Here is a 21,762-nt window from a genome sequence, read left to right as displayed (position 1 = left end):
ATTTATTTCAAAGGCGGCTTTTAAAAATTCTTTTGCAAACATTTTAAAATAAATGCAATTTTTGTGACACTGATATTCACTGATACCAACTTTTTGTTATTCTCTTGGTGTGCTGTTTTGCATTGTCTTCTTTCTTGTTACTACTTTTTCTTTTTTTTTTGTATAAATCTTGTGTTTCTCTGTGTTTTTAAGAGGCTCTATCTTTCACCATTGTAAATAAGAAGCTGTTTTCATGACTTGCCTGGTTAAATAAGGGTTAAATAAAAACACCTGCATAACTGAGGTTGGGTGAAGTTTTGAATCACAAACACCACTCCACCTCATTCCAGAGGTACTGAATGGAACTCCAGAACTCCATTTCTAAGGAGATGTGTGCTCACGTTTGAAAGTCCAGGTCTACAATGGTTGCCCCTTATTGTTGCTGGGTTCACTGAGGTGTCTACAAACATTTGGAAATATAGTGTACGCGAATGCATCACTCTATATCTGTCTTCATGCCACTCCAAACAACTCCAGCACGTCCTCTCAGTGTGCAGCCTACGTGCATGCGAACGCCCCTGCTGTTGTCTTGTTCAGAGAAGCCAATGATGAAGCGCAGCTCTCAGAGACACCTGGCTCATTTCAGACTTCACCAGCAGTGTGGCTTTTCATTTGGTCTCCCTTTCAGCAGAGCAGCCACGAGGCCCCCTGCTCAACAGTGTGAGTCTACCCGGTTTTTCTTTTCCTCTTAGCTGTCCTGACACTGTCTTCATTTAGAAAGTGTATTGCTGTGAGAGGCCGGGGCCAAAGGGCAAATGGAATTTGTGTGTTGACATTAACACTGGAAAATAGAAAACACTGCACGTGCCGTGAGCAAGGAGAAGCGGGAGCGAGTTGATAGAGTGGTACACACACAGAGAGAGAGAGAGAGAGAGATGATTCAACAAACCATAACAAAAAACAACACAGACACAGAGTAAATTAGTTCCCAGCTTATTGGCCAGTTTCATGTGAACACAATACAGGAGCTGTCCCTGTTCCATCAAATCCAGTTCAACTGTCTGATCTGCTGCTGATTAATTATTTTCTAGTTACATTTATAAAGTAGCTATTTGTGGCCCCAGCTGCCAGACATGGGCTGAAGGAGGGCTCGTTGAAGCCTTGATGTTAGCTATGCACCACATCCCTACCGAGGTAACGAGAACTTCAACCCAGGGCTGTGTGTGGAATGTTGAGAGGGATGAAGAATGGAGAGAGAAATAAAGACAGAGTCTTTGTTTTGTTTTGTAGCAGACGTCTGGTTTATTTAATTATTTTGAGATGCTGTGTGATAATAAACAGCCAGAAATTCAAAGTGCTTCCGCCTCCAGTGTCCTGGGGTTGCAAATGAGTCGCCTCTCTGTTATCCCCCTCCTGCATGATCAGAACAGTTACAGCTAGCAACACCGTGAGGCATTAAGGCTACTATAACTGGGCCCTGGGGTCATAAGATGTCTGCTGGCCCTGTCATCAGGAGATTGCCTTTTTGATCCAAGGTGATCAAAAGCTGAGATAACACAATTGGCCTCACACTCTCTATCTGGGACGGTGGGATAGACCTCCTTCTCCCATTCCTCCCTCATTACTCAGGCCTTTGTTACATTAATCCATTCAGGAATTCAAGTTTGTAGGAATCCGTTCTTCTCCTGATGAATTCCTGGTCTGCAAAGAAAACCCTCAAAATTCAGTAGCGTGATCGATCACAGAGCAGCAGCTAATGAAGGTAAATCCAAAAAGGAATTCGTGCATGTGTACAGGGTAGTCCATATGGATACACCTTAATCGAATGGGAATGGTTGGTGATAACTTCCTGTTTGTGGCACATTAGTATATGGGAATGGGGAAACTTTTTGTTCTCTGGTACTGTTAATAACATACAAACAGGGAAATGGGTCATTCTCCATTTTTCTATTGCAGGATTAGAAATGGAATACCAATTAAAGAAAAGAATGAAGTTACGTTAAAACCAAGCACACCATTGTTTTTCTTATGAAATTCCCAATACAATGTGTCACATGACCCTCTTCCCATTGAAAAAACAAAAGTTGGATCCAAAATGGCAGATTTCAAAATGGCCGCCATGGTCACCATCCATCTTGAAAAGTTTCCCCCCTCCCATTTACTAATGTGCCACAAACAGGAAGTTAATATCACCAACCATTCCCATTTTATTAAGGTGTATCCATAAAAATGGCCCACACTGTAGATTTTATTTGTCTTCTTTTCTTCTAATGCATCAAAATACAAATACAGGGAATATTAGAATTATTAGGATATATTTTTATTTTAGTTCACTATAAATTGATATTTGGTTTCTTCAGACACAACAGGAAGTTAACAGATACAGATACGTGTCACACAAACATCACTGTTCTGCTGTGGTTTCATAAACTTACTGATATTAGCCTTAGAACACCCTCTCCGAACACCCATGTCCTCAATGTGCATAGAAATCTCAGCATTTGTTCCCTGTCCTTGACCATATTTCTAATTAAATTGTGAAATGGGTCAAGTGTGTTCATCTTTAATCTACCAGCAGAATAAATTTCTCAGTTTCAAAATATATGGCGCTATTAGTGTTAAAAACTTCAGGTTCTAGCTACATTCTGCAGTCAAACCCATAATCAGCCACAAGCAATGAAAAAATCTCGTTATTTTTAATTTGCTCATATTGTTTTTTTGTATTTTGTTGTATTTCGTTTCATTATAAAAGGACTGGCGCCCCCTCCAAGGTGTGTTCCCGCCTTGCGCTCAGTGATTCCGGGTAGGCTCCGGACCCACCGAGACTCTAAATTGGATAAGCGGTTTCGGACAATGAATGAATGAGTCTCATTATGTTGTAAAAAACGGTTTGTTTTCCTTGAATCAATTATATTTACATTGTACTAAGTAGGGAAATGAGTCATTCTCTGTTTTTCTATTGCAGGATTAGAAATGGAAAGCCAATTAATGAGAGGTAAAATCCTAATTGTAACCTGTTCCATGAACTCACTTTCACTAACCCAACCCCCAAATCTAATCTCAACCATCAACTTTAACCCAACACAAAGATCTGAAAGTTAAGGAACGGCAGGACTGTCTCCTTTGTAACTTTCTCTCACTGTTCACTGTTCACTGCCCTGTTTCTGTGATGTGTGTCTTCAGGATCATATCAGAGTTTTTGTGGATTTAGTGAAATAGTGCCAAATGGTGGCTCATTTTAAGATCATAAAATGACTACAGATCATAAGGTAGAAATGTTATTAATATCTGAACTGCTCTTTTAAGTCTTATATTTACTTATTTTTAGAGTATTTATTCCACTGAGAAGTACGCGACTGAGGGGCAGAGTAGGGGTACGTTGATCTCGGGTCTCCCATTGGAAGTCAGAAGTAAGGGGAGATGTGTGCCTTTCAAACACCACCCCATTATCTATAGTGCACTTTGTACAGAACTAATTTAATTTGACTATATTAAGGTTACCAGCCTGAAGTGACTCAAATGTAATCGTTTCAGGGCTGTGTGGACAAGGCAAATTGGATTTGAGTCAGTTTCATATGTTCTGGATCGGATATGTATCCGATTCATGGGCATGCAGCATCAATGTGAACAGCCAGATAGGATTTCACAAAGTTTTTTTTATTTATTTATTTTTTTTTTGTAAACATTTGCTTTGTGCTGTCATCATCAGTCAGCACCAGCAACATGACAAAACAACAATGGTTGAGATGCTCAAGCTGTGTCCCAAATAGCACCTTTTACTTTGTGTAGTTCTTTTCATTCATTCATTCATTATCTGTAACTGTTATCCTGTTCAGGGTCATGGTGGGTCCAGAGCCTACCTGGAATCATTGGGCGCAAGGCGAGAATACACCCTGGAGGGGGCGCCAGTCTTTCACAGGGCAACACACACATTCAATCACACATTCACACCTACGGACACCTTTGAGTCACAAATCCACCTACCAACATGTGTTTTTGGACTGTGGGAGGAAACCGGAGCAAACCCACGTGGACACAGGGAGAACACACCACACTCCTCACAGACAGTCACCCGGAGGAAACCCACGTGGACACAGGGAAAACACACCACACTCCTCACAGACAGTCACCCGGAGGAAACCCACGTGGACACAGGGAGAACACACCACACTCCTCACAGACAGTCACCCGGAGGAAACCCACGTGGACACAGGGAGAACACACCACACTCCTCACAGACAGTCACCCGGAGGAAACCCACGCGGACACGGGGAGAACACACCACACTCCTCACAGACAGTCACCCGGAGCGGGAATCGAACCCACAACCTCCAGATCCCTGGAGCTGTGTGACTACGACACCTACTTGCTGCTCCACCGTGCCGCCCTTAGTTCTTTTCACAGATTATAAAATTAAATTAGTTCTATAATTCAACATGAGTGCAGAAACACTTATCTTATGACATACATTGTGCTCTACATTGAGTGGCATGAGACATTTAAGATTCAGATGATTTCTTTGTGCAGCAGTAAAAGCTGGCTGAATACTTTCGCCTCCACATCCCGATCATGTACTTTGTCTCTGAGCTGTTTGCTGTCCTCAGGCGTAAATTGCTGTGCAGTAAGCTACTTACACTTCTGTATTTCCAGTTTTAATACAAGGCTTCATCTCACAAATATGTTTTTGCTGCTGACACATTTGATGACATACACAAACCTATCAATGTGCACATGCTGTTTCAGAGTCAGATTTGTTCACATTACGAAGAGATACAGGACATATATCATACATATATACTGTCACATCTCTTCTGCTGTTTTGTTGATGTGTGGCCTGAAAAGGTGGAATTCACCCAGGGCGCCACACCAACTAGAACCACGGAAGCTAGATTCTGATTGAACAGTGAAGCTGACAGCTGTGCTGAGTGTCACTGGGTGAATGCTGAACAGAGGACAGTTAAGCCAGTGCTTTGTTGTTTGTTTGCATGTTGACCCCTGGGAGAGCTCTTGAGAGACTCGTCTGGATGTGACAGTAACGACAGAATGACAGTGTGTGTGTTTGCAAGTGTTTGACTGGTTCCTCTCACACATTGGATGTCAGTCTACTGCAGTCGGCACATTCAACTGTCACTCCACATCGAGCCTCAGCCGCAAATCACAGGGAGATTCTCATACACACACACACACACACACATACTCTGCCTCTCCCACCTGTCTGTAACCTTGAGGATGCGCAAGGAGGCATCTGTGTTTGTGGCTGATGGAGCTTTAGCAGCTCAGATCAATGCAGAGTCAAATACAATCTGACCTTCGTCACACCGGCAAACAGCGTGTCTACAAGAGTGTGACACTCAATCAAGAGCTGCACACGCAACAGGTGACCAGGCATGACCACACAAAGGTTAGGAATCATTTGAAATTGTGTTCGTCCAACAGCCTTATTAATGACTGTGAAGGGCAGAGTTGGGGTTTTACACTGAAAGCTGTGTAAAAGAATAATAAATGAAACCTGTGAAATAAAAATATCTTTCAGTCTCGCTGATCCTTGTCATGGGCCAGAGTGACATTAGGCTCATGTGCAGCTGTTCCAGAGCAGCCCATTTTGCTTTATGGGAATTAGACATGCTGTGGAGCACTTGAAGCTCCTGAATTCCCTCATTTCAAAGGGGTTTCAGGAACTGAGCATAAAGTGTGTACATTCACAGTACTACTGCAGTTCTCCTGTGTTCCACATTATTTTTGACATGTCATTTTCTAACAGGCAGATGCCTAAAGGAGAGGTGTAACAGTTTACAGTATATTTTTTACCATGATGTTCACGTCCACGCTCTCCTCAGCGATGGTAATTTGGTTCCACAGGTTTGATTCTTGAGGAAACTGTGAACAATAGGATGCTGTTTTTTTAAAAAAAATCAAATGATCAAGTCATTGTTGTGACTCCCCGCAGCTGTAAATTGCAGCTGGTGAGATAGTGCAGGATGAAGATTGCAGCCTCTGTGGATAGATTAGGATAATGATGATTGTAATAACTGGATGCATTCTGCAGCGGGATCTCGAAGACGCAGCAGCCTGATTTGATTTTGGATTTTCAGTCCGGGCTGATGTGACGAGGCTGGACGCTGCTGTCCTCCTGCTGAAGCACATTGTGGATTAGTTGTGTGGGTTTATCTGTTGCTACAGTACCCAGTGTACCAAGCGAACTGGGTGTTTAGTATCATGCATATAATTCCATGTAAAGATAATCTCCTTAGACACGTGTGGCCAATACAATGAGAAGGGTGTTAAATCCCAAGAACTTATTTAAACTTTGGGTTCCAAAAACCTTAACATGACAATGTGTGCATTCACACATCTACAGCATCATTTATAATACACACGTCATTACGGATTCAAACAACAAATGATAAATTATAAAGAATGAAACGGAATTAAAAGAACCCCTGCTGTTTTGTATGCGTCTGCACTGACAGCTGGAGCAGCTGGATGATGTTTGAAGCAGTGGTCTCTGCAGCAGTCGAGCTTCTGACAGGTCAGCGGTCACCTCTCTGCAGAGGTCACCACACGCTAGACAACACAGAGTCGGTGATCATGGCAACAGCAGCGAAAAAAGAGCAGCAGCACAGTGAGAGGAAGACTGCAGCCCAAAATAGCCACCACCAGTTGCTCAGGTTTGGGCTTAATGTGCTTTTGCCAAAATGGTCTCTTCTCTACAGACGAGCACGTGTTATTTTTATGGTATTGACTCCACAGAGATAAGATGACCCTTCCCCATCATAGTTACATACATATAGCACAAGAGCTAAAGTACATTAGCCGAGAATAAGAGCAGGATGTTATGACATAGTTACATATACTACAGGATACAGTTCTATATATGAGGTTTATACATGGCGTTTACAGGAGCAGTAGCTGTAGGTACTGCACTGTTGAAGGTGAGGTAATAAAATGTCTATGAAGTTAATGTAAGGAGAATGAGAGAGAGACTGAGTTGAAGAAACCCTCAGATATACAATTGTAAACAAAAATTTAACATCCCTGCTCAAGTGATTGCTTGGTTTGACTGTCGTTGTTGATAATAATTGGACACATCCACTGTGGTAGAGCTGAAATATGGACAGAGATGTGGAGGCGGAATGCAAGTGCGGATGTGGTTGAATTGTCTAGTGAACACTGTGACAAAGCAGTGACACACACGGGGATCCACAGGAACCCAGTAAGAGCTTTTAATGTGGTTTTTACTTTTGCTTTTTTTCTAGAGACAAGCTGCAAATAATCCAGGTTGCTTTGTGAAACTTTCTTCCAGGGCTTACACTAATATTGTTTACCATTAATCAGTATTATAGTAGGGACCTGGAGGTTGTGGATTCAAGTCCCACTCCGGGTGACAGTCCGGGTGTAAGGAGTGTGGTGTGTTCTCTCTGTGTCTGTGTGGGTTTCCTCCAGGTGCTCCGGTTTCCTCCCACAGTCCAAAAACACACGTTGGTAGGTGGATTGGTGACTCAAAAGTGTCCGTAGGTGTGAGTGAATGTGTGTGTGTCTGTGTTGCCCTGTGAAGGACTGGCGCCCCCTCCAGGGTGTATTCCCGCCTTGCGCCCAATGATTCCAGGTAGACTCTGGACCCACCGCGACCCTGAACTAGATAAGGGTTACAGATAATTAATCAGTATTGTGTATGATAAACAAAATGTGGCTCACTGTGAACCAATGGCATCCACAACCTTTAAAATGTAGGTGCTATAGAAGGTTCTTTGAACGATACCATGGTTCCATAAAGAACCATTTTGTTGATGCGTTCAAATGGGTAAAGAACCTTAAGACTGATTGATGGTTAGCACGTTTGCCGCTCAGCGCTGGGATCTTGGGTTCAAGTCCCATCTGGGTGGAGTTTCCATGTTCTCCCTGTGTCTGTGTGGGTCCAAAAACATGGAGGGTTGGTGAGTTGGCTTCGCTAATAACTGTCCTGGTCTGCGAATTAATGTGTGTGTGCCCAGATATGGATTGGTGCTCTGTCCTGGGTGAAATCCTGGTGCCCGATGCAGTCCTCCAGGTGGACGGTCGTTCCTGGTCGAGAGTATGCTGTGCGTTTGGCTGCCGCTTCTCACCAGTGTGTGTGTGGATTAAATGTTGAGTGTTGATTGTAAAGCGTCCTTGGGTTTCTAGAAAGGCGCAGTAACAAAGTGTAAAATACAAATAAAAGTTTCTTTATGGAACCAAATGTGGTTCTTCTATGGCATCACTCAAAGAATATTTTGTAGCATATTTATTTTTAAAAAAGCTCTCTGCATTGGCCTGGGGACCACCTGCTGTGGACTGAAGGAAACCAGGAAAATGACTCATATAACTTTAGTGCATAAACTCTGTTTATAAAAACACATTGGGGGGGGATTGACAAAGGCCAAAGTGTGTATTATTTATTTATTTTAAAATTCAGCAGACGAAGAGCAACCATCCTTTTTGCATGCATCTATAACTCCAAAAAAGTACTACTATTATTGTTATTATTATCAAAAGGGAAATAAATTAAATGTCTAAAGTGATCCATTGGTGTGTGGGTTGAAGTGTGGGCCACAGAAGGAGCACGTGTGTGAGTGTGTGTGTGTGTGTGTTTACTGTGTCCAGAGCAGCACATGATTAAGCTGCCACACTTCATCAAGAGCCTTCTCCATCAGCAGCCTGTGACCTGACTAATAACACACCAGAAGATTTTCCGCATCCCGTACGGCATCGATCCTGTCAGGAAAGGGTCAGGAAACGAATGTGGTCAGTGCCACTGAAATGCCAGCTCTCTGCCTCATTATCTCTGCCAGTGCCTCCTTTATTCGCACTGAGAGATCAGGGAGAAAAAATGTTTTTAATGCTGAGATGTGTTGATGCTGACCACACAGCAAAGTAGTCAGCAATCTCTGGAACAAAAAGAAACATAAGGGTCAGCCCAGCTGGAACATGATGTGTTTTACTGTTGTACAGCAAAATCAAAGCAGCAGACTCCTGAAATCTCACATCTCTTCCACAAAAAAGGAAGGCCATTGGAAGGTGACACTCTGGATGAGTCTATGGTCATCATGCCTGGTGCCACGTGCGAGTTAGAGCTCCCCAGAATAGAGCACTGGGCTGTGGAGCAGCAGAACTTGCAGAACTGATACCTTTGGAAACAGCTGAAGCAGTGTATGAACCAAAATTTAGTCCAACATCAGGTCCTGAGCTCACTACTGTTAATGTGACAAATCATTGTGACAGTGATTCACTATTTAAAGGTTTTCCCCAACGTTTAGAGGCTGATACTGAAGGACAAGCCTCATCTGAATGTCCTTAACCATGGTCTCAGAAAATGTTCATATGTCAATTAATCCATCCATCCATCCATTTTCCACCGCTTATCCAGGTCCAGGTCATGGGGGAAGCAGTCTGAGTAAAGAAACCCAGACCCCTCTCTCCCCAGCCACTGCCTTCAGCTCCTCTGGGGGTATACCGAGGCGTTCCCAGGCCAGTTGAGACATCTAGTCTCTCCAGCGTGTTCTTGGTCTGCCCCGGGGCCTCCTCCCCGTTGGACATGCCCAGAACACCTCACCAGGAAAGCGTCCAGGAGGTATCCGGACCAGACTCCCGAACCACCTCAACTGGCTCCTCGCGGTTTGTGGAGGAGGTCAGCTCCACTCCGAGTCTCTCCCGGTTGTCCGAGCTCCTAACCCTGTCTCTAAGGAAGAGTCCAGACCCCCTGCGGAGAAAACTCATTTCAGTCGCTTGTACCCGCGATCTCGTTCTTTCAGTCGCTACCCAACGCTCATGACCATAGGTGAGGGTTGGGACGTAGATTGAACGGTAAATCGAGAGCTTTGATTTTCTGCTCAGCTCTCTCTTCACCACAACGGACCGGTACAGAGCCCACATTACTGCTGACGCCGATATGTCAATTAATGTGTAGGAAAAATCTCTCCCTCAAAGTCTACACTCGCTTGGATGAGCTGGCCTTGTTTTCTGATGTTTACTAGCACCAGGAAAATTCAACAAAGTCCATGACAGTCTACAGAAAGTCCTTGCATGAGGATCTGAACAGTTTGCTTGGGCTGTTAGGTGCTGTTTTACACAGCTTTACCCCAGGTTTAAATGAACTCACTCTGTATCATGGGATTTGACGGATAAGGAATGTTATATTAAACTTGTAACAGAGGAGCTGGCAGAAGAGCTGGAGTCTTTGCCTGTGGGTTTTATTACAAGAGGAAACAGAGAGCACTAGGGTATTCTTAAAACCATGAACAAATAATTAGCCCAAATTAAAAATTACAACAGGAAATAAAGACTTAATAACGTAAGAGCAGGGAGCATCAACGCTACGGGAAAAACAGATATATTCAGGGACTAGGCTTGTCACCATATTTTGTGGCCGATATTATTGCCTCCGGAATGATTGAGATAAATGATATTATTGTTATTTGAAGACACTTTTATGTCACTGATATAATGATGATATAAAATCATAATAATGCGATTACACCCCTTTAAAGAGCTAAAAACATTTAGCCAAATATTTAATTAAAAGTGTGAATATAAATATTCAGACATTGGTATATATAAAAATGTTTATATATCATAAATAAATAAACCATGAATAAAATAAAAAGCAGCAGCAGCTTCAGAACAGAACAGAGCCAGCAGCGAGAATATTGGAGACGTTTATTCTTTTCTAAACAAACATATAGTAAAATGCCTAACATGAATTTTAAAGCAACACTAGGTAGTATTTTTCCATAGGTGTGAGTGTGTGGGTTAATGTGTGAGTGTGGGTGTGTCGCCCTGTGAAGGACTGGTGCCCCCTGCAGGTTGTGTTCCTGCCTTGCGCCCAGTGATTCCGGGTAGGGTCTGGACCCACCGTGACCCTGAACTGGATAAGCACTTACAGACAATGAATGAACAATATCTTCAAAGTCATTGTGATGCTGTAATAGGTAGAATAGGGCCTCTGTTGTTGCTACTCTGAGGTCAGCACTGAAGAAACTGCACTATGTAACTTTTGAAGAAGGGTAGGAAACACTTTCAGAACACTAACTATCCATATACGCTATGCCGGCTAACTCATGGCCTTGCTTTGTCCTTGAGATGAGGGGAGAGCAAGGGATGACCTCCCCACCCAGAGAGAGGCTAAATGCCCTCTCCTGTACTCCTGACTACAGATGGCTGATGTGTCAAATCGACAATATTCTGAAGACAGGGTCAAAGCTTAACCAGCTGCACCACTTCTGGATTCCCTGGACCAACCGTCTAAGCATTGGCTTGATCATCAGGAGACCAGTGTCCACCACTCACATCCTCTCACAGCTCCTCTCACAGTCCCCGGTACAACCGCGTGTCCTTCAGGAGCCGGTTTTAATCATTAACAGCCTGTTTACATTTATGTTCAGCTAAAACAACACACGTCTTCAACAGGGGATTACAAAACAAGCACAAAGCCAATTTACTGCCACCTGACCCCGAATCACATGATCAACACCAGCACTGACACCATCTACTACATGTGCTGTTTCTCCAACCCACTAAATTATGCATGCACTGTTCGGTGTAAAGCAGGTGTTCAAATAGTGGCTAAGTGGTGCTCTGTGTACAAATCTGCAAAAGCTGCATCTGCGAAATGAGAGCAAAGATAAACGACCTGGTGGAAACACTCGACAAAGCAGACATACGGAGATAAAGCTTGTGGGATTCATTCTTTATATAAACTTGTGTTTTAAAAGAGAAGCGATATCAAAAGACAAGAAATGCTACAGAACAGAGCAATGAGGGACTAGCACCTGAACCTTTGCAAATCGTCTTCTTTTGGCGCAGACAGTCTCAGAGTCTCATTTCCATTTTAGCTGGGATGTTGTGGAGGGTAAATGCATGCACTTTATTTCATTCACTATTTATTGTGACTCCACCCACAAACTCACCCAAGAGGAAACCCATGCAGACACAGGGAGAACACACCACAATCCTTACAGACAGTGTTCCGGTTGAACTCGCAACCCCAGGACCCTGGAGCTGTGTGACTGTGACTCTATAGCGCCACCTTATCAGCGTTAGTACATGACAAACGTACCTGCAGGTTTCTTCGAATGGAAAATAAAATGGCTTCAGTTTCACATCTAAAGCCAGGCCAACACCACATGATTTTAGCAATTTTTTACCGATGCTGAACCTCTTCACACTCAGAAAACATTTCCAAAGTCAATAGTTTGATCCATAAAGGCTGACACCTGAGGGAAGATGTAAGCCAATCTTTAGCCATCTGAACTAGCTCCAGCGTGACCGGAGGCCTTCTGATATTGTTTGATTTTGTACAGTGTGACTGAATGTGACTCAACAGCCAATGAGAAAGCTAGAAGGGTAAATAATAACAATGGTGAAAAGATGCACAGACACGAGGTGTATCCAATGGTCCTGAGGAATGGAGGAGCTGCAACTATTTAAAACTGGCAAATGCAGAGGTGTCTCTAAAACATGTCTCTTAAGAATCATCAGAACTGTACTGAGAAGGAGAAAAGCTGGGCTGAGCTTACTGCTCTCACTAAACCAGGAAAAACAGGTTCCTGGTTCCTAGGTTTGTTGTTTAAAGGGAGGCAAAAACCTACAGTTTTCACCCCTGACTGTGAGCCTGCACACAGTTTAACACGAGAAACTTCAGACATGTTATATTTATAATGGTTTGCTTTTAGTTGAGGAGGTAAAGACACAGGCTTCTTTCATTCTCGTGAGATTTAGCATATTCATAGCCTCTGTGTGTGATACTCGATCTTTATCTAATTATCTAGAAAGCCAAGAAATGCAGTGCAATGCGGTTAATAAGGCTGTTTAAAAAATGAGCAACATTTTTCTATAGGTGTTTCTTTCTATGAAAACATGTTAGTTTTTGAGACCGAGCAATCAATCAATCAATCAAATTTTATTTATATAGCGCTTTTCACAACAAAAAGTTGTCACAAAGCAGCTTTACAGAGATCCGGGTCCAAGCCTCCTATGAGTGAGCCAGGGGCAACAGTGGCAAGGAAAAACTCCCTCAGCACACGAGGAAGAAACCTTGGAAGGAACCAAGACTCATACGGGGAACCCATCCTCCTCGGGTCGACACCGGAGACAAAGGACTGTATATATGAGAGAGAGAGAGAGAGAGAGATATCTTATTATTAGGAACAGTTCCAGTTGAATGTGTCAGTTTTTGGATACCATCCTGTTGTAGGACCCCTGCCAGATGGGTCTTGATGATGATAATGTGTGTTGACAGATGGCTCTAAGTGTAAAATCAGCAGTTGTCTTGGTATTACTTGAATCATGGAAAAAACCCCTTTTTTCAATATCGCCTGAGCAGTGGAATGGACTTGAATTACTAAGACAGAGCTCTTTCCCTGAGCAGCTCAGGCTTGTGTTTATCGATGGCCCCACCTTATCAAAAATGAAATGTGAGCAGAGGATGGGAGCGGAAGCTTTCTGATGAAATTATCTCGCCTGCTAATCTGAACAGGCACAGGTGGGCTGGGGAAGGCCATGACATCTATTAATCCCCATGGAAACAGGCAGCTGGAATCATCTGTGTTTCTGAGAACAGTGCTGTTTGTGGTGGTCCTCCGTTTACGCTGTTGTTATAGGAGTACCTCTTCTGTCAGTGTAAAGCCGTGTGCAGGGCTCAGAGCTGTTTGTATGAAGTCACTTCTGGATTCAGTACACGTTAGAGTGTGAAATATGATGCATCTGCAGAAGTAAACAATGAGAGTCAAATCATGGCTGTGTTTATCTGATTCACCAGCTGAGGAGCACTGACTCTTTTGTTTTCTTTTCTAAAGTAGAATAGTTGATTGGCTATAGATCTGTTTCTCAAGTGCACTGCCTGCAAATAAATGACTGCTCCTTTTATCTGGTTTATTCTATAGTGCCTAAGGGCATTAGAAATTAAGCAATCCCCTCACATAAGGAAAGGGAGAATGAAGAGTGAACAAGTGGTAAAGCAGATGATTCCAAACCACAGCTGGAGGAAATATTCAAATGGTTTTTTCCACTGCATGGTACCGACTCCACTCTACTTGGTTCTACTCATGTTTAGAAGCCGTAACAGCAGCAGTGGTGATATTAAGCGCTGTTTACTCATTGTGTATTCACGCGGTGGTGTTGTTGTTTAAGACTAAACCATCAGTAAAAGGAAATTAATGAAAGTGAATATGATGTCCCCACAATGCATGGAAACAAGCATGTGTGTCTGCCTGTATCTAAGTGTGTTTGTGTGTGTCCAAATCATCATCTTAATGACTGCTTTCGGCACATTGTCCCAGTCTAGCAATTAGCAATTTGTGTCACTGAACTTTGCTTTGTTCCCTTAATTTCCTCCTTCATCAGTGTCACAGCTTTCTTTGAAGCTCTGAGAGGGAAAGGACGTGTGTGGAATGAAGGAACGGTGCAGTCATTAGAGTTAAGGCTTGATGTTCTCTATGTACATTTACCTCACCTGCTCTGTGGGATTTACACATCATCAGGATCAGATGCTGGTTCTACAGAACGGACACATCTCTACTGACACCCTCCATTTTAGGAGAAATGTTCGCTCACAGGAGTTCCAGGAGATCAATGCACTCCCAGACTAGAGCCTAGAGCACTGTGAGACAAACATGGGAAGGACTGGCTACTCCGGCCTGTGACATTTTATGGACACTGTCCAGATGCTGTAGAACACATGATGGGTCTTGAGGACAATGATGATGATGATGATTATGTTTGTTGACGGGCGGCTGTTCATGGGTTGCCACTGATATCAAAGTACAGAGCAGTCGCCATATTGGGGACCTACACATTACAGATTCTGTCAATACTTGTAGTCCTCATTTAGACGTTCAAATTACAGAAATATAAGTTTGGATCCCTGACCCATTTATCCACATCAAGTTCGTAAACAGAGCTGTTTGTCTGGCCCAAGTCAGTAGTTGAGCTTGGGCTGCATCCCAAAGTAGCGCCATACTCCCTACATAGTGCACATCACAGATAATAAAACTCATAATCTTGAACATAATTAGATATTCATTCGACAGGAGAACTTGAACAATATAGCTCACTAAAGTTTATTTTCAACATACAATGTGCCACGTGAGTGAACACTGTTATGTTATAACCGACTGTGCCCTACAGAGAGAGACCTTTGAGATTCAGCATCAGCTTCACTGCAGCATGGGAACCGCACTGATGACTCACACTTTCAGACAAGGAGAACTACTTTAGGGTCTACTGATATAGTTAAAAATTTTTGGCAAATCTTCTTATATTCACATCTACATTCAGTGGATATGAATTGCATATAAATGTGAATTTGAACATTGAGAAAACGTCCTTAGACCCAAGTGGGTTAAACTTGAAGCCAAGCCAGAGGATTAATTTAGGCAAACAGTCACGATAAAACATTATCCTCGAAGAATCTGTTCCCCTCTCAGAGCGCAGGGACAGCAGGATCATATTTACTCTGTAAACACAGGGATAAAAATGAGACAAAGGAATATGTGGCTTGTGTCTGTAGTCTTACACACTAAAACAAAACATGAGTCAAATAAGATGATTATTGAAGCTTGTATATGATCTGTGTATGAGGAACCAACTCAGATTCAACAGAAGAGCAGCGAAACACATTTAGAGACTGACGTGCTAACAGTTCCATTATGACAAAAATGCTAATGTGGCTAACCATATATTTTCTCTTCATTATGCTACACAGTGTAATCCTTCACTGGAATTCTGTGCTTCTAGGTGTTGTAAAACTCTCTCCAGCACAGGGAGAGAGCTGTGTATGAGATACATTTATCCATCTTTCCCATTTGTTTACATTCGCGCTGTGCTCTGAAACCAGAAACTCAATCCCCAATATGGCATCTACGCCACAAAAAAATCATGTGACAGCAACCCATGAACAATTGAAAAATGGTGTTATTCGTGGATGACTTATTTGCTCAGTGTGTGGCACGGTGGATTAGTGGTTAGCATGTTCACCTCCCAGCACTGGGATCTTGGGTTCAAGTCCCATCTGGGTGGAGTTTCCATGTTCTCCCTGTGTCTTCATGGGTTTCCTCCCAGAGTCCAAAAACATGGAGGGTAGGTGAATTGGCTTCTGTCTAATAACTGTCCTGGTGTGTGAGTGAATGTGTGTGTGCTCAGATATGGATTGGCACTCTGTCCTGGGTGAAATCCTAGTGCCCGATGCAGTCCTCCAGGTGGACGGTCGTTCCTGGTCGAGAGCACACTGTGCACGTTTGGCTGCCGCTTCTCGCCAGTGTGTGTGGATTGAGTGTTCTGAGTGTTCTGAGCAGTGTGGATTGTAAAGCGTCCTTGGGTATCTAGAAACGGGCTATATGAGTGTAACGATAAATAGTGTCTCATAAATAATACAGTAACAATAACAAGAATGCATATTACAATACGGATAATTGTTTGATTATCATTTACCATACAGGAGCACTTAGTAGTAACACAGTTACTCTCTTTAGTCCATCCGTGTCTCTGCATACTTTTAGTCCCCTTTAATCCTGTTCCTCAGGGGTCAGGACCCTCACAGGACCACCACAGAGCATGAACGATCTGTGTGGTGGATTATTCTCAGCGCTGTGGTGACAGTGACGTGGAAGTGGGGTGTTTGTGTGTGTTGAAATTTTGAGCCCCTGTTGTCAGTCAATGTCCACTCTATTAGACACTCCTTCTTTGTTGGTTCACCTTGTTAACATATACTCAGAGAGCATAGCTCATCAGATGATGCAATGTTTTGTTTGTCATCCTCAAGACCTGCATCAGTCCATCAGCCAAATGTGTGAGTGGATCAGACACAGCATTTTTTTACTTTCTCAACAGGGAAGTTGGTTTGTTTGTTTCTTTTGGGGCAGTCTAATTTGAAGGAAGAAGTTGCAGTTCTTTTTTGGGCCATTTCTTAATCCATTCCCACATTTCTTCATCAGCGGTGTGGATCCATATCAGATCTATAACAAATAGTAGTGTAATTATCTGAAAGTTATTACCTCTTTCATTTCCAGACGTCTTATCAAAACATAGCACAAAAAGTAAGGTAATTTGTTTTTGGTCGATTATTTCTTTGTTGAAACAATGCTTCTTTTCTGTAAATCGTATACAGTTGGAAAGCCTGTTAATTTCTCTTTTAAATGGTGCCACATTTGTAAGGAACATGCATTTGTGGGATGAGCAGTAGGGCTGTGGGTTGCGCCCATGAACAATTTGCCAAATCCTCTCTGCTGATGCCAAACAGCTTGTTCTGCCATTGACTCGTTTGGTGTTTGGTGGTGGACTGGATGATTGAAGTTTGAAAAACAAGAAGTATTGGTGATTTAACAATTTATTCATTTAACAAACAGAAGCCTCGGTAGCATGTGGAAGAACCATACACAGCTACAACAGCCGCCTCCTCCTCCTCACGCTGGTCACCAGCCTGGTTACACACTCCTGTGAGATGGCATCCCATCCATGCACCAGCAGCACGCCCAAGCTGATCCCACAAGTGTTCATTGGGGTTGAGGTCAGGACGCTGGCAGGCCATTCCATCCTCTCCACTCCCACATTCTGGAGGTAGTTTCGGATAAACCCCGCTCTGTGGGGTGAGAGTTGTCAACTTGGAGGATAGAGTTCGGTCCCAGGCTGTAGAGAAATGGGACTGCCACTGGTTGCAGAATTTCTTCTCGATATCTCGCTGCATTGAGATTGCCTCCAATGATGACAAGCCTTGTTTTTCCAGTGAGGGAGATGCCACCCCACACCATCATTAAAAAGCTGTTTGGCTTTGGCAGAGAGGATTTGGCAATTTTTTTATAGGCACAAGCCAAATACTCAGCTCTTCTGCTCATCACATAAATGCATGTTCCTTACAAATGTGGCACCATTTAAAAGGGAAATTATCAGGCTTTCCAATGGTATGAGATTTATTGCCAAGGACCATTGTTACAACAGAGAAATAATCTACCAATCACACATTTCCTTACTTTTTGTACTAGGTTTAGTATGTGGCCTGTGTGCTTATTTTTTTAATAGAGAGGAAGAAACAAGTCTATGTTTGTTGACTCAATGTAGGCCATATTTCAGAAAATATGATAGGTCTATGTGTTTGTACCATTTATAACATGGTATGTGTTTGTTACTGTTACTGGCCTGCCTTTTATTAATTCATCTTCTGTAACCACTTCACCCTAATTAAGGCCTTGGGGTCAAGGCAGAAAACTCCACAGACCGGTTGCCAGTTCATTTCAGAAAATCACACATTCACTGAGTCACTCATATATAAACAAAAATAATACTTTACCCTCAAACAAATTTCAAAGCTAAGACACTCATGAGTCAGATATGATAGAAGATTGGCTTTAGTTACTATAGGTGACAGAAATTAACTTAACCGAATAAAGGTATTAATTTCATAGTTTAGGCCACTTGCAGGAAAACATACAGCTGCTGAGCTAAGTGTTAGCCTTCTCTGCTAACATTACACCACAGCAATTAGGCTCAGGAACACTTGGTCTGTACAAAGGATTTCTGACCATAGCTCTCCAAGTCATAGACTAACCCTTCTGAAATGGTGGATAGCATGTTATGATTAGGTTGCTGTAATTACTTACCAACATGCTAGCAGACTGTTTTAGCTTGTACTTAGATATTACTGTCCTTTGGCTAAATATTATTACACAAGTAAAAGTAAAAGAAGTTGGTGATCGCTGAGTTAATCATTGCCTAATTACAGTGTTGTTAGCTGTGTCTGAAACATCATATATGCTGTCTACTGATCCAGTATCCTGATGGAGGAAGGCACAGAGTCAAGTCTAAATTGGTGCAACCGTGGTGTTAAAGTCCAGCTGTGTTCCCTTAAGGGAAATTGCGTCCTCTTCTCCAGAAGAAGAGATGAATACTTGCAATCTTTCATTATATAGATCTGTTTAAATGAAAAAAAAAACATAATAAAAGTCCTGGAGATTAAATGGGGCGTATGAAATCAACAACATTTTCAAATCTACAACAGTATAAAATACAGTACAATTATGTTCCCTATTTAGAGGTACAGAATATTTACCCTTTACTGTACCACAACAGTGACAGTTTTTCTGACAATATAAATGTGTTCTTCTGCAGCATTTGTCAGAGGAAAATTAGCACTGATGTGGTGAAACCATGTATGTTTTTGTACAAAAACACATAATTAATGTGTCATTAATACTTTATCTAGAAAGAGAAGAGTAATCATAGATCACCGAAACCTTTCCCTGCTCTCACCACCATTAGGGTATCAGTCAAAGATTGTCTCAAAGAGGATCCGGTCAGAGGTCCCTTCATGCCTAAACTCTGCATTCTAAGTCACTAACTCATATAAAGCATGGGCAGGAAGACATAGATGTTAGAAAATTAAATATTATAAAAATGAAAAGGAAAAAAAAATCAAACGTCCTTTAAAATGCAGCATGTTTTAAAATGAATGGTCTGTGAAGGTCATTAATCAAAAAATAAAAGATTATTCTCTTTTAAAATCAAATTACGCCTTAATATCTCACTCATGGCATCCATCAATATTCAACAACCCATTAAATACCCTACACATGAACGCCATTCCAATTAATTATTATCATTCCATGATGTACGCTCTCAAGAGATTAGAAGGACATTGATGCATTTGTGTTGAGATGTGTGATTAATTGCTCTGTCATATTTTCTTCTTCATTTATTGATTCAGTGTTTTTTAAGCTTTGACCTTGAGATGGAATTGCACCAGGAAAATGGTGTTTATTGATGCTCATGGTTACGCTGTGTGAATATTAAAAGAACTAGAGAAAAGCCGTACTGTGAGATGTTCTACACCAGACAAGGTGCATCTATAAAGCAGTGAAGAAAAATATAATGACTTTCCAATTTAACCAACACATGTATCTTCAACACGGTCACTTTACAGGAAAAGGCAAAAGCGTTCTCTAAATATATACATAACTGTATGTATAAAGAGGTGTTATTCCAAGTGAAGCATTGGAGCATTTCTATTGGTCCAGGTATTGTGAATTTTTCACACACTGAAAAAACACTTTTTAAAGAAAGCTTTCAAGGAGCAGCTATAAAAAGATGTAAAAAAAAATATATAAATAATAAAAAAAAAACTCTGAAAAAGGGGATGCATCTTTTACTTCAGACAGTGAAGACATCCTTGTGCATTTCTCTTTGCTAACCCAGTACCCCAAAAACTCCAATGACAAATAATTATTCTCGTTGACAGCCAGCCATCATTCCTCATTTCCAGTCGGCTACCGGCATATTTCAATTCTGTTTGGATTAAGCAGCAGAGAAGATGAGCTCCAAATCAATTTTCCAAATGAGAAGACAGGGCCAGCTTCCCAACTCCTCACCACAGCACCATCCCATCTATCTATTTACACAAGGTCCTTCAGGGTTGACCAGGGCTCAGTGCACAAGGGGATATTATCCCACCAGTCAAAAGAGACAAAGACCTTCCCCATGGTTAAGTCCTCAGTCTTTCATTCATCTTCTGTAACTTCTTCATCCTGATCAGGGTCACAGTGGGTTCAGAGCCTAACTAGAATCATAAGATGAAAGGCAGGAACACACACTGGACACAATGGCAGTCCATCGCAGGGTGTCATACATTCACCCTGTCACTCACACCTGTGGCAGATTTCACACACTTATCTAGCTACCAAGGGAGGAAACCCATACAGACACAAGGAGTACACACCACACTCCTCACTGAGGTTCTAAGACCCTTGATATATGTGGAAGTGACACGACCTGGAGCACCACACGGCTGCACACTGTAGGCACTTTCCCAAACTTTGTTACTATTTTATTGTGAAGTGCTGCTACCTATAATGTCTATCTTAGCTTTCGAAACCTACACTGTCAGAAAATAATTTGGCACAGGTAGATGTTTTTTCCCAAGGCACAAATAATGTAAGATACAATTAAAGGTTGAGCAATAATCCTTATATTCCATATGTGGTTTAAATATGGTTCTAAGATTCAGTTACTTTACCATGAAATGAGGGGTTAATATCTGTACCATGGAACAATTCATCTTTAAACAGAAAAACAAAGATTGTTATGGAATCGATCCAACTTTTCTTTACAGCAGCCCCCAAATGTAATCCCCACTCAAAATGAGCTATGCCTTTTCTCTTTTTCGGTTTGTAACTTTTTTCTCCATGTAAAATAGCCCCAATTGTGCTCTCCATTTGGTCCCATCCCTCTCTATTTACCCTCATTGCTCACTAGCAGGTCAACAAAGAGGCATAAGATTTCACACAGAGAACTAACAGTGTCATATTTGGTTTGACAGCAGAGACTAAAAAAACATTTCATTTGATATTCAGTTATAAATATCTGAGACTATTTCTAAGAAGAATGTTCAAGAACTGAAATGGAAGGTAGTACTGTTACTGAACAAGCATTTGTACTCTGTACAAACTGTGTTGATGGCTCAGATAAGAGGAAAAAAAAAAACAATAGTGCAAGAAACAGCAATACAAATTAATTCTGAAGACTTCGACCACAAATACTGTAGCATTTTGTCCAGTTTATTTTGGTCTAAAGAGCAAAATGAGAGCTAAATGAGAACGTTGCTTCTTGTTATTTTTGCATTCAGAATTTTTAATGCCATTGTTACTAAGAGTTTTTCAAAAATGTATGTTGACTTGCGAAAGCAAATGCTTTGCACGGACTGTTCAGAAATGCATGCTGATTTGTAGAGCTAATGACTCATAGCAGGGGTGTCAGACTCTGTTCCCAGGGGCTGCTGCCCTACAGGGT

General features: G+C 42.0%; 1 long non-coding RNA gene across 1 annotated transcript in view; it reads left to right on the top strand.

Moving 5' to 3' along the window:
* The window catches only part of LOC136708886 (uncharacterized), a 108,277-nt gene that overhangs the window by 81,354 nt on the left and 5,161 nt on the right, over nt 1-21,762 (top strand). The window lies entirely within an intron of this gene.

The sequence above is a fragment of the Hoplias malabaricus genome, chromosome 10, assembly GCF_029633855.1.
Source record: "Hoplias malabaricus isolate fHopMal1 chromosome 10, fHopMal1.hap1, whole genome shotgun sequence".
NCBI lineage: Eukaryota > Metazoa > Chordata > Actinopteri > Characiformes > Erythrinidae > Hoplias > Hoplias malabaricus.
The sequence above is the reverse complement of the archived record's forward strand: the minus strand, read 5'-3'. Positions and strand labels throughout refer to the sequence as shown.